Source organism: Eumetopias jubatus, unplaced genomic scaffold (assembly GCF_037043125.1).
Source record: "Eumetopias jubatus isolate StellerSeaLion01/CBP00866 unplaced genomic scaffold, mEumJub1_p1.0 scaffold_3, whole genome shotgun sequence".
NCBI lineage: Eukaryota > Metazoa > Chordata > Mammalia > Carnivora > Otariidae > Eumetopias > Eumetopias jubatus.
In genome coordinates this window covers 58,090,623-58,101,623 of record NW_028274809.1, presented here as the reverse complement: position 1 = coordinate 58,101,623, position 11,001 = coordinate 58,090,623, and positions in this window count along the sequence as shown.

Here is an 11,001-nt window from a genome sequence, read left to right as displayed (position 1 = left end):
TTGCTTTATTTTTTAAAAAAGTGCTTTATGAAGATGCTCTTAAAATATGATGTGGAAGACAACTCTTTGTGACAGGAGTGCTTGCTAAAATAGCCCAAGAGTGTTTTTTTTTTAATCTTTTTTTTAAGATATTTATTAAAGAGACGGGGTGCCTGGGTGCCTGGGTGACTCGGTCATTAAGCGTCTGCCTTCGGCTCAGGTCATGATCCCAGGGTCCTGGGATCGAGCCCCGCATCGGGCTCCCTGCTCCTCGGGAAGCCTGCTTCTCCCTCTACCACTCCCCTGCTTGTGTTCCTTCTCTCGCTGTGTCTCTCTCTGTCAAATAAATAAATAAATCTTAAAAAAAAACAAGTTATTTAAAAAAAGATATTTATTAGAGAGAGAGAGTAGGGGGAGGGGCAGAGGGAGGGGGAGACGATCTCCAACAGACTCCCCACTGAGCATGGAGCCTGACACGGAGTTCAGTCCCAGGACCCTGAGATCATGGCCTGAGCCAAAATCAAGAGTTGGACGTTTAACCGACTGAGCCTGTCTAAAACTGACAGCTATTTAGAAATGTTTCCATCATCCAGTGGTTTAGTTTTAAAGAAAATAAACGGGGCGCCTGGGTGGCTCAGTTGATTAAGCGACTGCCTTGGGCTCAGGTCATGATCCTGGAGTCCCAGGATCGAGTCCCACATTGGGCTCCCTGCTCCATAGGGAGTTTGCTTCTCCCTCTGACCCTCCCCCCTCTCATGTGCTCGCTCTCATTCTCTCTCTCAAATAAATAAAATCTTAAAAGAAAAACAAGTTTACTACCTATAAAAACTCTTATATCTGTATATTTTAAAAACTTTGAGAGGAATTTTGAATCTGCTTGAAATCTTCCAAAGTATTATAGAAGAAAGGGGGCATCTGGGCCCTTTATTAAAAGTATAAAATGTATGAGCTTCTAATAAGCTTGTATGAATAAATTATTGACTTCAGGAGGAGAGAAATTTACCAGCCAAATTTCATAAAGATCTTTACATAACAGATGAATGGGACTGCAAAACTAATTGTGATTTCCTAAATGCACCCCTTCCCCATCGGTAGCCACTAACCTTTGTGAGGCCTCATCTTCTACAATGCCAGTTAGGTGCTTCGAAAGCAAGGCATGGACTTAGAACTGGATCCTCAAATCCACTTTTACCACAAAGGGTTAACCAAAGTTTTAAAAAATAATAGAGCAGATGAAAGATCATGGCTGCCAGGGGTTGAGGGGAGGGGCGAGCGATGAATAGGTGGAGCACAGGGGATTTTTAAGGCAATGAAATTATTCTATATGATACTGTAATTGTGGATACATGTTATACATTATGAAAGCCCATGGAATGTGCACCACTAAGTGAACCCTAATGTAAACTATGGACTTTAGTTAATAATAACGTATCAACAGTGACTCATAATTTTATAGAAAATGCAACACACTAATATGAGATGTTATTAATAGGGGCCACTGAGGAAGGAAAAGTGTTGAGCAGGTACATTGGAATTCTTTGTACTTTTTGCTCAATTTTTCTGTAAACCTAAAACTGCTCCCCAAACTAAAGTCTATTAATTTTTTTAAGCAAGGCATATTTAATTCTAGCCCTCCTAAAACATCTCCATTTTTTAGTGAGAGCAAAAATGTACCATTAATAAAACATGAAAAAATATTGTTTAACTCATTTGCTTTAATTTATACTTGTATATATTTAATAATGTCCATAAAAGATTATTACAGTAATACATAATTATAATCTATAAGTAAATCAATCTCAGTCTGTTGGGGGGTTGCATCCTCTGACATTTTTATTGATACTGTGCGCATTCAGAAGGTTTGTTGCTGTCTGGACAGGTGCTCTCCCACGGAGAAGGTAAGCTTCAGCTGGCTCAGACAATCCTTGGGGGTGCTGGGGGATGATTTGCTGAGGCTGCCTTCCTGGGGGCCCAGGCAGGACCAGCCAGGCGGCCTGGAGGCCGGCGGGGGGGGGGTCTGGCTGAGCCGCAGCCATGATTAGGGGCTGAGGGACTTATGTGGTGAGCTTAAAAGAACTGGAATAATCATGACCTGCCCAAGGGCTGGGGCGTTGGTGAGGGGTGGGGGATGCAGGGGCGGGCCTGGAGCCGGGAAGAGCCAGGTCCTCTGGCAGCAAGGGAAGATGAGACTGGCTTAACTGCTCTCAGTCAGTGAGGTAAGCAATGGCCGACACCAGGAGGCCCAGAAAAGCTTTAGAGTGGATAGATCTTTTTTTTTTTAATCTTATTTATTTGACAGACAGAGAGAGACAGCAATAGAGGGAACACAAGCAGGGGGAGTGGGAGAAGGAGAAGCAGACTCCCCGCTGAGCAGGGAGCCCGATGCGGGGCTCGATCCCAGGAAGCTGGGATCATGACCTGAGCCGAAGGCAGACACTTAACTACTGAGCCACCCAGGTGCCCCTAGAATGGATAGATCTTGTCAGCAAGGTCAGCAGCACTGTGGGGCCTGCCAATTCCTGTAATCACCAGTGTCGTATCCAGGGTCACTGGAGCGCCAAGACCCTGCAGGCTGCAGGCTGGGCTGGAGAGAATGGGCGTAGGGGGCCGCTGGGGACTGTGGGGCCCAGGGAGGAAGGAAGGGAGCAGTTCCTGCTTAACTCATCACAGAATCGAACCAGAAAAGGAAACAGCCACGTCCTGGCCTGCGGAAAGAGGGTGTTTCCGGGGCGCCCTCCAATTAGACGAAACTCCCCAAGGGCCTCCTCTTCCTCATCCCTGAAGTGGTGATTTCCTCCAAGACCGTATGCCATCAGGTACAGAAGTGGTTGCACGTGCCTTTGGGCAATAGGACGTTTTCTTCACACTGTATCGGGCCGAGCAGTGAGGGCGGGTGCCGTGGTGGCAGTGGGGATCGCAGGGTGGGACCCCCCTGCCTGTCCGCGCTCAGCCCTCCAAAATGGACCCTCGGGTAGGATTTGAGCACGACTGCCTGGAGAAGCGAGTCCGAGCTCCTTGATGTGGCATTCAGGGACCGCCTTGACATTACCCCTCTTTTGTTCTCCTGTCTTGTTTTTGGCCACTCCTTGCTTTCTATTTTTTGCCCCAAAGTATAAGATACCTGAGTTGTCTGTGCTTCTGTGCTTTTGCTCATGCTGTTGCTTCTGCTTGGAATTCCTTTGCACTGGCTGCCTTTGACCCGGTCTTCAGAATTCACCTGTGATGGTATCTCCTCTGATGCCTCTGGGCCCCCACAGTGCCCTTGATGTGCCTACATCTGAGAAGTTCCCTCTCTCTACTGAAATTCCTCCTATATCTGTTATCCCCACTAAGCTGTAAACGTCCCAAGTGCAGGAATCTGTGGGATCTCTGAGACCTCTGTCTCCATCCCCCCCACCCCCACCCCCACCCCCACCACGCACCTGACTTAACTGATGCAATTGAGCATTATCTGGCATCAGTTTAGAATTCAAAGGATCCTTTCTGGAAAGCCAGTTAGAAAAGAAGGGAGATGTGCTTAATAAAGAACCGAGGACCTTGATACTGATACCGGAGAGGAGAGGGGAGAGAAGCTGGGGACCAAGGGGTCGGGGCAGGAAAAGCACGGAATCACTGGAAATTCACATCAGGTCTTGGGCTTGAGTAGCTGGCCCCACTGCTGCTGAATTGAATTAGTGATACGAGTAACTGGGAAGACGTACTCTGGTCTACAAGGACAGGGGCTCCCCAGGGGCCTCCCAGAGCTCTGGAAGCCTCTGATTACCTCCCCTGATGCCACAGGCCTCCAGGAATTCTAACCAGCATAATGGACTTTGAAAAGGGAGACAGGCAAGGCAAGGCAAGCTAGTTCAAGTCCCTGAGGGATGATGCTGGCTTGGTTAAGGACTCCTTCAGCTCTGTCTGAGGGAAGACATCTCTTACCAGAATCACTCATTTGAAGTTAAGGAAGGGGCAGGTGGAAGGGGCAGTGGACTTTTTTGTTAGGAGAACCAGACGGATTCTAGGCCTTGCTTTACAACACTGAACACTCTCCACCTGGGTGTTGTCCACAGACAACAGGAGCTAACAATGCTTCCACTTCTCTGCTTTGCAGGCACCTTGCAAGAACAAGTGGGGCCAGCTCTGTGACTGTGAGCAAGTTCTTTAAACTTTCTGGGCCTCAGTTTCCTCGTGTGTAAGATGGGGACACTTATTGTATCCTACTTCATTTAATGGAAAGTTCTTAATGCAGATCCTGGTACAGAATAAGCTCAATGGAAATTGGCTAAAATGGTAACTGCTAACACATGGAGTCATTTGGAAATGCTTAGTTGAGGATAAACCAGCTGAACTACCAGGAGGCGAGATAGCATAAGGCCTTGTTACTTAAAGGATGACCCTTGGACCAGCAGTGTCGACATCCCATGGGACCCCAGCAGAGTTTGGGGCCCAGCCCCAGACGTACTGAGTCTGAACCCGCAGTTTAACAAGACTCCCCAGGTGATTCATAACGCATGTTAAAAGTCAGGAAGTGCTGACATAGAAGCACTGACCTATCTGCCACTTGCTCATTATGTCACTTGGACAAGTTCTCTAGCTCCCCCGTGTTTGTCATCTGTGAAACCCTAGCACATGGGGTTGTGGTGGTACTTAACTGACTCTATATGCTGGGAACCTAGGATGGCTCCTGCCCATGATAAATACCCTTCACTGTTTGCTGTCTCTGCTCTCCAGCCCCAGGAGCGTGCCGCCTTGGCGCCTCACAGAGCCTCCCTCCTGGGCCTGGGTTCAGCGAGAGCCAGACCACCAGGTTCACATCCCAGCTCTCACACCTGGGGCAAGGTCTGCCTGTGCCACACAGACGGTCACTTCAGTGTCCCAGGGCTCAGTTTCCATGTGTTAAAATTGTCACAAAGACTGTGCCCAGCTCTTGCGGATGCTGAAGCATAGAGTGAGGTGTGCAGCAAGAGGCCAGGCTGAGGCTGCTGCTCCAGGCACACTTCAGCTTGATCGGTGGGCATGTACTGATTAGAGGCCACACTTCAGGCTCAAGTGCGTCCCTGCCCCACGGGAGCTCTCTGCCTCTTGCTGCCCACCCAGGCAGTGCAGGGCCTCCCTGGGCTAGAACTCCAGTCCTGAGGAGGCCAGGACGCACGCCATTATAGGCAAAGAAGGGAGCAAAGGCAGGCTGGGCCAGGTGAGTAAACTGGCCTGCCCCCTCCCCAGGCAACTCGCCTGATTCCCCAGTAGACCCTACGTCCAGGGAGGGTAGAGCCACCTCTGTGTAGCTCGCCATCAAGTTTAGGGAATGTCTAGTGTTTTGCCTGCCGCATAACAAGTGCATATTCTAGGGGTGCCTTGGTGGCTCAGTTGGTTAAGCAGCTGCCTTTGGCTCAGGTCATGATCCCAGGGTCCTGGGATCGAGTCCCACGTCAGGCTCCCTGATCAGTGGAGAGCCTGCTTCTCCCTCTCCCTCTGCCTGCTGCTCTGCCTACTTGTGCTCTTTCTCTCTCTCTCTGTCAAATAAATAAATAAAATTGAAAAAAACTTTCTGGGCCTCAGTTTCCTCGTGTGTAAGATGGGGACACTTATTGTATCCTACTTCATTTAATGGAAAGTTCTTAATGCAGATCCTGGTACAGAATAAGCTCAATGGAAATTGGCTAAAATGGTAAGTGCAAGTGCATATTCTAGTTGTGCCGTGTGAATAAGAATGCTGTAGTTACAAGCATGATGGCTGGAGGCGGACCCTTCCCTGTCCTCTTTTTTGAGCAGCCGAACTGCCATGTTAGGACTGAAGGACAGACAACTGTTCTCCCCGTCTCATTGTTGCCTCTAACACCCTCTCTCACCGTTCTTGGTACCTCTGTGTCACCACAGAAAGTATGTCCTTTTTAAAAAATTTGTATTTAAATTCCAGTTAGTTAACAGACAGTGTAACCATTTCAAGTGTAGAATTTAGTGATTCAGCACTTCCGTACGACACCTGGTGCGCATCGCAACAAGTGCCCTCCGTAAGCCCCATCACCCAGTTAGAGAAGCGTGTTCTTTTAAGGTATGAACAGTCTTCCCAGACCCCAGCTGGGTTCTCCCTGGGAGGTTAGCAGAAATCCTTCATCTCTTTCAGCTAAATTTGAGTGGTGAGTGGGCAGAATCCATTGCTTGGAGAAGAAGCTTGTGCATAGTTTTGATTCCAAGTCCTGAAGGGACCATGACGAGTCAAGGGAGTGAGCCCCTATGGAAGTTGGGGACCTCCATTTGTACTAGTTCCCCAGCCTCCCTCTTAAAGGGGAGCTCTGTGCTGAGAAGGGCTTTCAGTTGGCCAGACCTGCCCGTGAATCCTGGTGCTGCTGGTTCCTCGCTTCCTTATTAGGAATTAGGTTACTTATTTATTTCTTCTGAAAATTTTGTCTGCACAATGAAGGTAATAAAATCTCCTTGCATAAGGCTATCATGGGAATTGAAATTAAAGTGGAAGAGGCATTATAAGTTTGTGAGGTCGGATACCTGAGTGCTGTTAGTCCTCCCACCGGGACCGCCAGTGCGCCCACGCTGTCTCGGACAAAGCAGCACATACGGTCTCTCTAATTTACCTGGCAGCTCTTGTTTAAGAGCACTGGGATACAGGAAGTTAAATGAAAAATGTTACAACTCAGGCCACAAAGGGTTTATTTCCTGGAAATTGTTGCACGGGTGCTTTTCTCCCCACTAGTCCCTGGTGCTGTTTTGAGGCTGGTCTTTGGAGAATGGGAAGAGGACCAGCATGAGGGGGAGGGAGGTGGTGGAAGGGATGGAAGGGTCTGGGGAAATAGGAGGGAAGGGGGCCTAAGAGGTCTTGTTGAGGAACAAATGAGGACCCCCCTCCATTTCAGGGCCTGGAGGTTTGCTTAAGAGATTAAGAACCATTCCTCTGGGGGGAAGAATGAAGAAGAGATTGGAAAGCTAAGGGTCAAGGTGATGAGTTGCATTTTCAATGCCGTGGAGGTGGGAGGTTGGTGGCTGGTACCTGAGACCAAGGTCTGGCTGTTGTCCATCTGGAACCTGACGTTCTCGGCACAAGTTACTCAGCCGGAGTGCTCAGAGAAGACTAGCAGTTCTTTTTCTTCACCTTCTCTTGTTTCCAGCCCAATGGTGACTGAAGAGCTTTCTCCCTCCTGTTGTGTGAGGAAAGATGGTGAGAAAGGAGGGAGATGAGCCACTAGGTCGTACATGTTTGCAAAGCCTCAGGTTGTGGGAAGGAGTGGACACTGTGGAGGGGCTTCTGTGGGCCACTCAGGACGGGCAACTGCTCCGGGGCCTTAGTCCTGAGTCAGAGGGACACCTGCCCTTTGTGGCGGGGCTCTCCCCAGACACTGCAAGGCATGACTAATGTGAGCACCTAGGCTGTCATTTTTTTCAGGAGCAGGGCCCTGGGAGGGCTGGCCTCTCAGTCTCGGTGGGGCGTGGGGCTGTCAGCCCCTCTGATACTCTCACAGAGAGACCATCTCTCTTGGGGAGGGTGGTGTGTGTAGGGTGATTGAAGGAGTGCCGGGAGCGATGCAAGCTATTTAAAGTTTTTTAGCACTTCCCAATGGGTTTCTTTCCTACTGCTGCCCCCAGGCCTTCAATGTGGGCTCAGGTCCTGTACACACACACACACACACACACACACACACACACACGTGCGTGTGCAAGCATCTTCTTAGGCTCTGAGAGCAGCCACTGAGCACCTTTCCTTCTCTAATCTGAGTCCTGGAGTGGGAAGGAGAGAAGGCCAACTTCATCCCCTTCCTGAAATCAGCCGGCTTGGCTGTGTGGTGGTGATCTGGGAAAAGCTATCTGAAAGGCTTTTGAGAAAGCAAAGCATGAGGCAGCTGCAAGCTCTTACTCTGTGCTGTTTACCTCGTGGTCAGGAGAGAAATGCCACTCCCCAGGGTGGAGCCAACTCCTTTATCTCTCTTTCCCTGTCCTCCCCTTCACCTGTACAAGGCTCTCCCACGAACTCCCCTGCTGCCCGCCAACCAGACCACACACTTGGACGTGGAGAGAAAGTAGGGGTGCACAGAAGGGCGCACACCTAACACCCATCTTCTGCCCACCTTTGCCCTGGGGTTTTGGCATCACCTGCTTTCCATTCTAGCTCCTGTTCCCCAGGAGGCGATTTCTTGATCATTCTCACATACAAGGCAACCCCCAGTGAGAGAATTAGCAAATGAAAAGAAATTCTTGAATCCAGTAGAGGAAAAGGGGGGGCAGAGGATGGGTGTCAGGTGTGTGCCTTTGGGCACACTCCACTTTCTCCAGTTCCTTGATCCAAGGGTGTGGTCCAGATCTAGAGTTAAATGTAGTCAGTAGAGAAAGAATTCTGGGCCTGGCTGGCTCAGTCAGTAGAGTGTGTGATGCTTGATCTTGGGGTTGTGAGTTTGAGCCCCACGTTGTGTACAGAGATTGCTTTAAAAATCTTTAAAAAAAGTTCTTCAGAGATTATGACTTTTTTACTTCTTGGTATTAAAATTCATTTTTTTCGGGCGCCTGGGTGGCTCAGTTGGTTAAGCGACTGCCTTCGGCTCAGGTCATGATCCTGGAGTCCCGGGATCCAGTCCCACGTCGGGCTCCCTGCTCAGCGGGGAGTCTGCTTCTCCCTCTCCCACTCCCCCTGCTTGTGTTCCGTCTCTCACTGTGTCTGTCTCTGTCAAATAAATAAATAAAATCTTAAAAAAAAAAAAAAACTATTCATAGGGGCACCTGGGTGGCTCAGTGGGTTAAGCATCGATTGGCCTTGTCTCAGGTCAGAATCCCAGGGTCCTGGGATTGAGCCCTGCGTCAGGCTTCCTGCTCAGTGGGGAGTCTGTTTCTGCCTCTCCTCTGTACTCTCTCTCTCTCTCTTTTTTTTTTCTCTCTCTCTGAAATAAATAAAATCTTCAAAAAATAAAATTAAAAATTAATAAAAAATAAACTCTTCACAGTAAAATATGATATTGGCAACCGCATGTCAGCCCCTGAAAAATATTTTAAAAATATGTTTTATGTGAAATCCCAAAGTCTGGGAACCACTGGTTTAGAACATTGTCCGCCCCAGGTGGCTTGGCCAGAGCAGGCATTCAGGGACCTGACATGGTGCCCACAAGGAACACCTGTGCAATCCACCATCCTGTCATGACGACGGGAAGGTATGGAGCACCCTTGCTGACATCACGGATTCTAGAATAAAATAAGTCTTATTTTCCCTTTGCATCCTTATAGCACAGAAAAATGATTAGAAGAATTCAACCTGCATTTTGGCAGCAACCAAACAATGAACTACATCTCCATTTTTGAGAGTTATGTATACAGAGCAGCCAAAATACAGTTCTCCATTGGAACCTGCTTTTCATTAGCTGTGGAGCTTTATTGCTTTCTGATTTGGTTGAATTAGATTCAGTTGAACAAATATGTGTTTGGACACCAACTGGACAAATGCAGAATGGGGGGCTGTGGGAAAACTGAGTGGATCAGATGTGTCTGCTGCCCTCAGAGCTGTTCCAGTCCAGTAGGGTGATGAGACAAGAAGCTGCCTGATAACCGAAGAAGAGGGGAGAGGCATGAGAAGACCCAATCTTAGGGTGCCAGGGAGAAGTTCAGAGGAGACAGAGGGCATAGTTGACACGGAAGCAGAAAAAGCGTTATGAGAAAGGTGGCATCTCAGTGGACAAGCGCTTGTGAGCATTTTGGGAGCAGCAACTGTGTGATCAGCCTAGCGTCCCTAGTAACTGCTACACAGTAAGTGCTCAGTAAATGTCTGAAGAATTAATTAAATCTTATTGGCAGTGGGTGTTCTGGTTAAATTGAGTTACTAAGCACTATGCTTTTCTTAGACTTAAAATATTTGGGAGCAGCTCTTCGTTTAAGCAAGTTTTATGTGTATTAAGGGATGCTTTTCCCTCTTTTAATTCAGTGGCTGTGATACTTACCTTTCAGCACAAGAGGGAGCTGCTGCCTAGTTTATTTAACCAAAATGGTATTGCTCTAGGTTTGCCCCTCTCTTCTCAAATTACAGTGCAGTATATCATGCCATTTAACCATCCTCCCCCAGAATGGCCCACCAACAAAAAAATCCTATCACTGTACGATAGAATTATTATCAGTGGTGCATTGTTTTCCTAAAGGTATTTCTCCTAAATTACATGATCACCAGGGAAAAAAGGCAACATTTAAAATGTATTATAAACAGATACCTTAGGGGCAACTGGGTGGCTCAGTCAGTTAAGCATGTCTTCAGCTCTGGTCACGATCCCAGGCTCCTGGTGCATCGGGCTCCCTGCTCAGCAGGGAGCCTGCTTCTCCCTCTCCCTGTGCTGCTCCCCCTGCTTGTGCGTGCGCTCTCTCTCTCTGTCAAATAAAATCTAAAACAAAACAAAAAAGGTATTTACCTCACACCAGGCTGGGGGGTGGTCTTCAGAGCCTTAAATCCAACAAACGTTTCCCAGTATCGAACCCTCTGCTTATAAAAATGCCTCAGGGCCTCATACGGAAGCCACAAATCTGAGGTAACAGCCATTTCCAAATCTCAAGTTTTCATGAGGGTCAAAGTCTAGCTGAGATTTTGGCTGAGTCCAGGCCTCCAAACTTGGGATGTGCAATTTCTTTTGCCAGGAGCTGCAAACAATAAACTATGAAATAGCCAAAATCCAGGTATGTACCTTGAATAAGAACACACAGTATGTATAGTAATCAGAACCTAGGGCTGTGCCTGGGTGGCTCACTTCATTGAGCTGCTCACTCTAGATTTTGGCTCAGGTCATGATCTCTGGGTCCTGGGATGGAGACCCACCTCCAGCTCTCTGCTCAGTGGGGAGTCTGCTTCTCCCTCTCCCTCTGCTCCAAACCCGCCCCATTCATACTTGTTCACTCTCTCCCAAATAAGTAAATAAAATCTTAAAAAAAAAAACAAAAAAGATTTATTGGGGGGGGAGGGGCAGAGGAAAGGGAGAGAATCTCAAGCAGACTTTGCGCTGAGTGTGGAGCCTGGCATGGAACTTGATCCCACGACCCTGAGATCATGACCTGAGCCGAGATCAAGAGTCA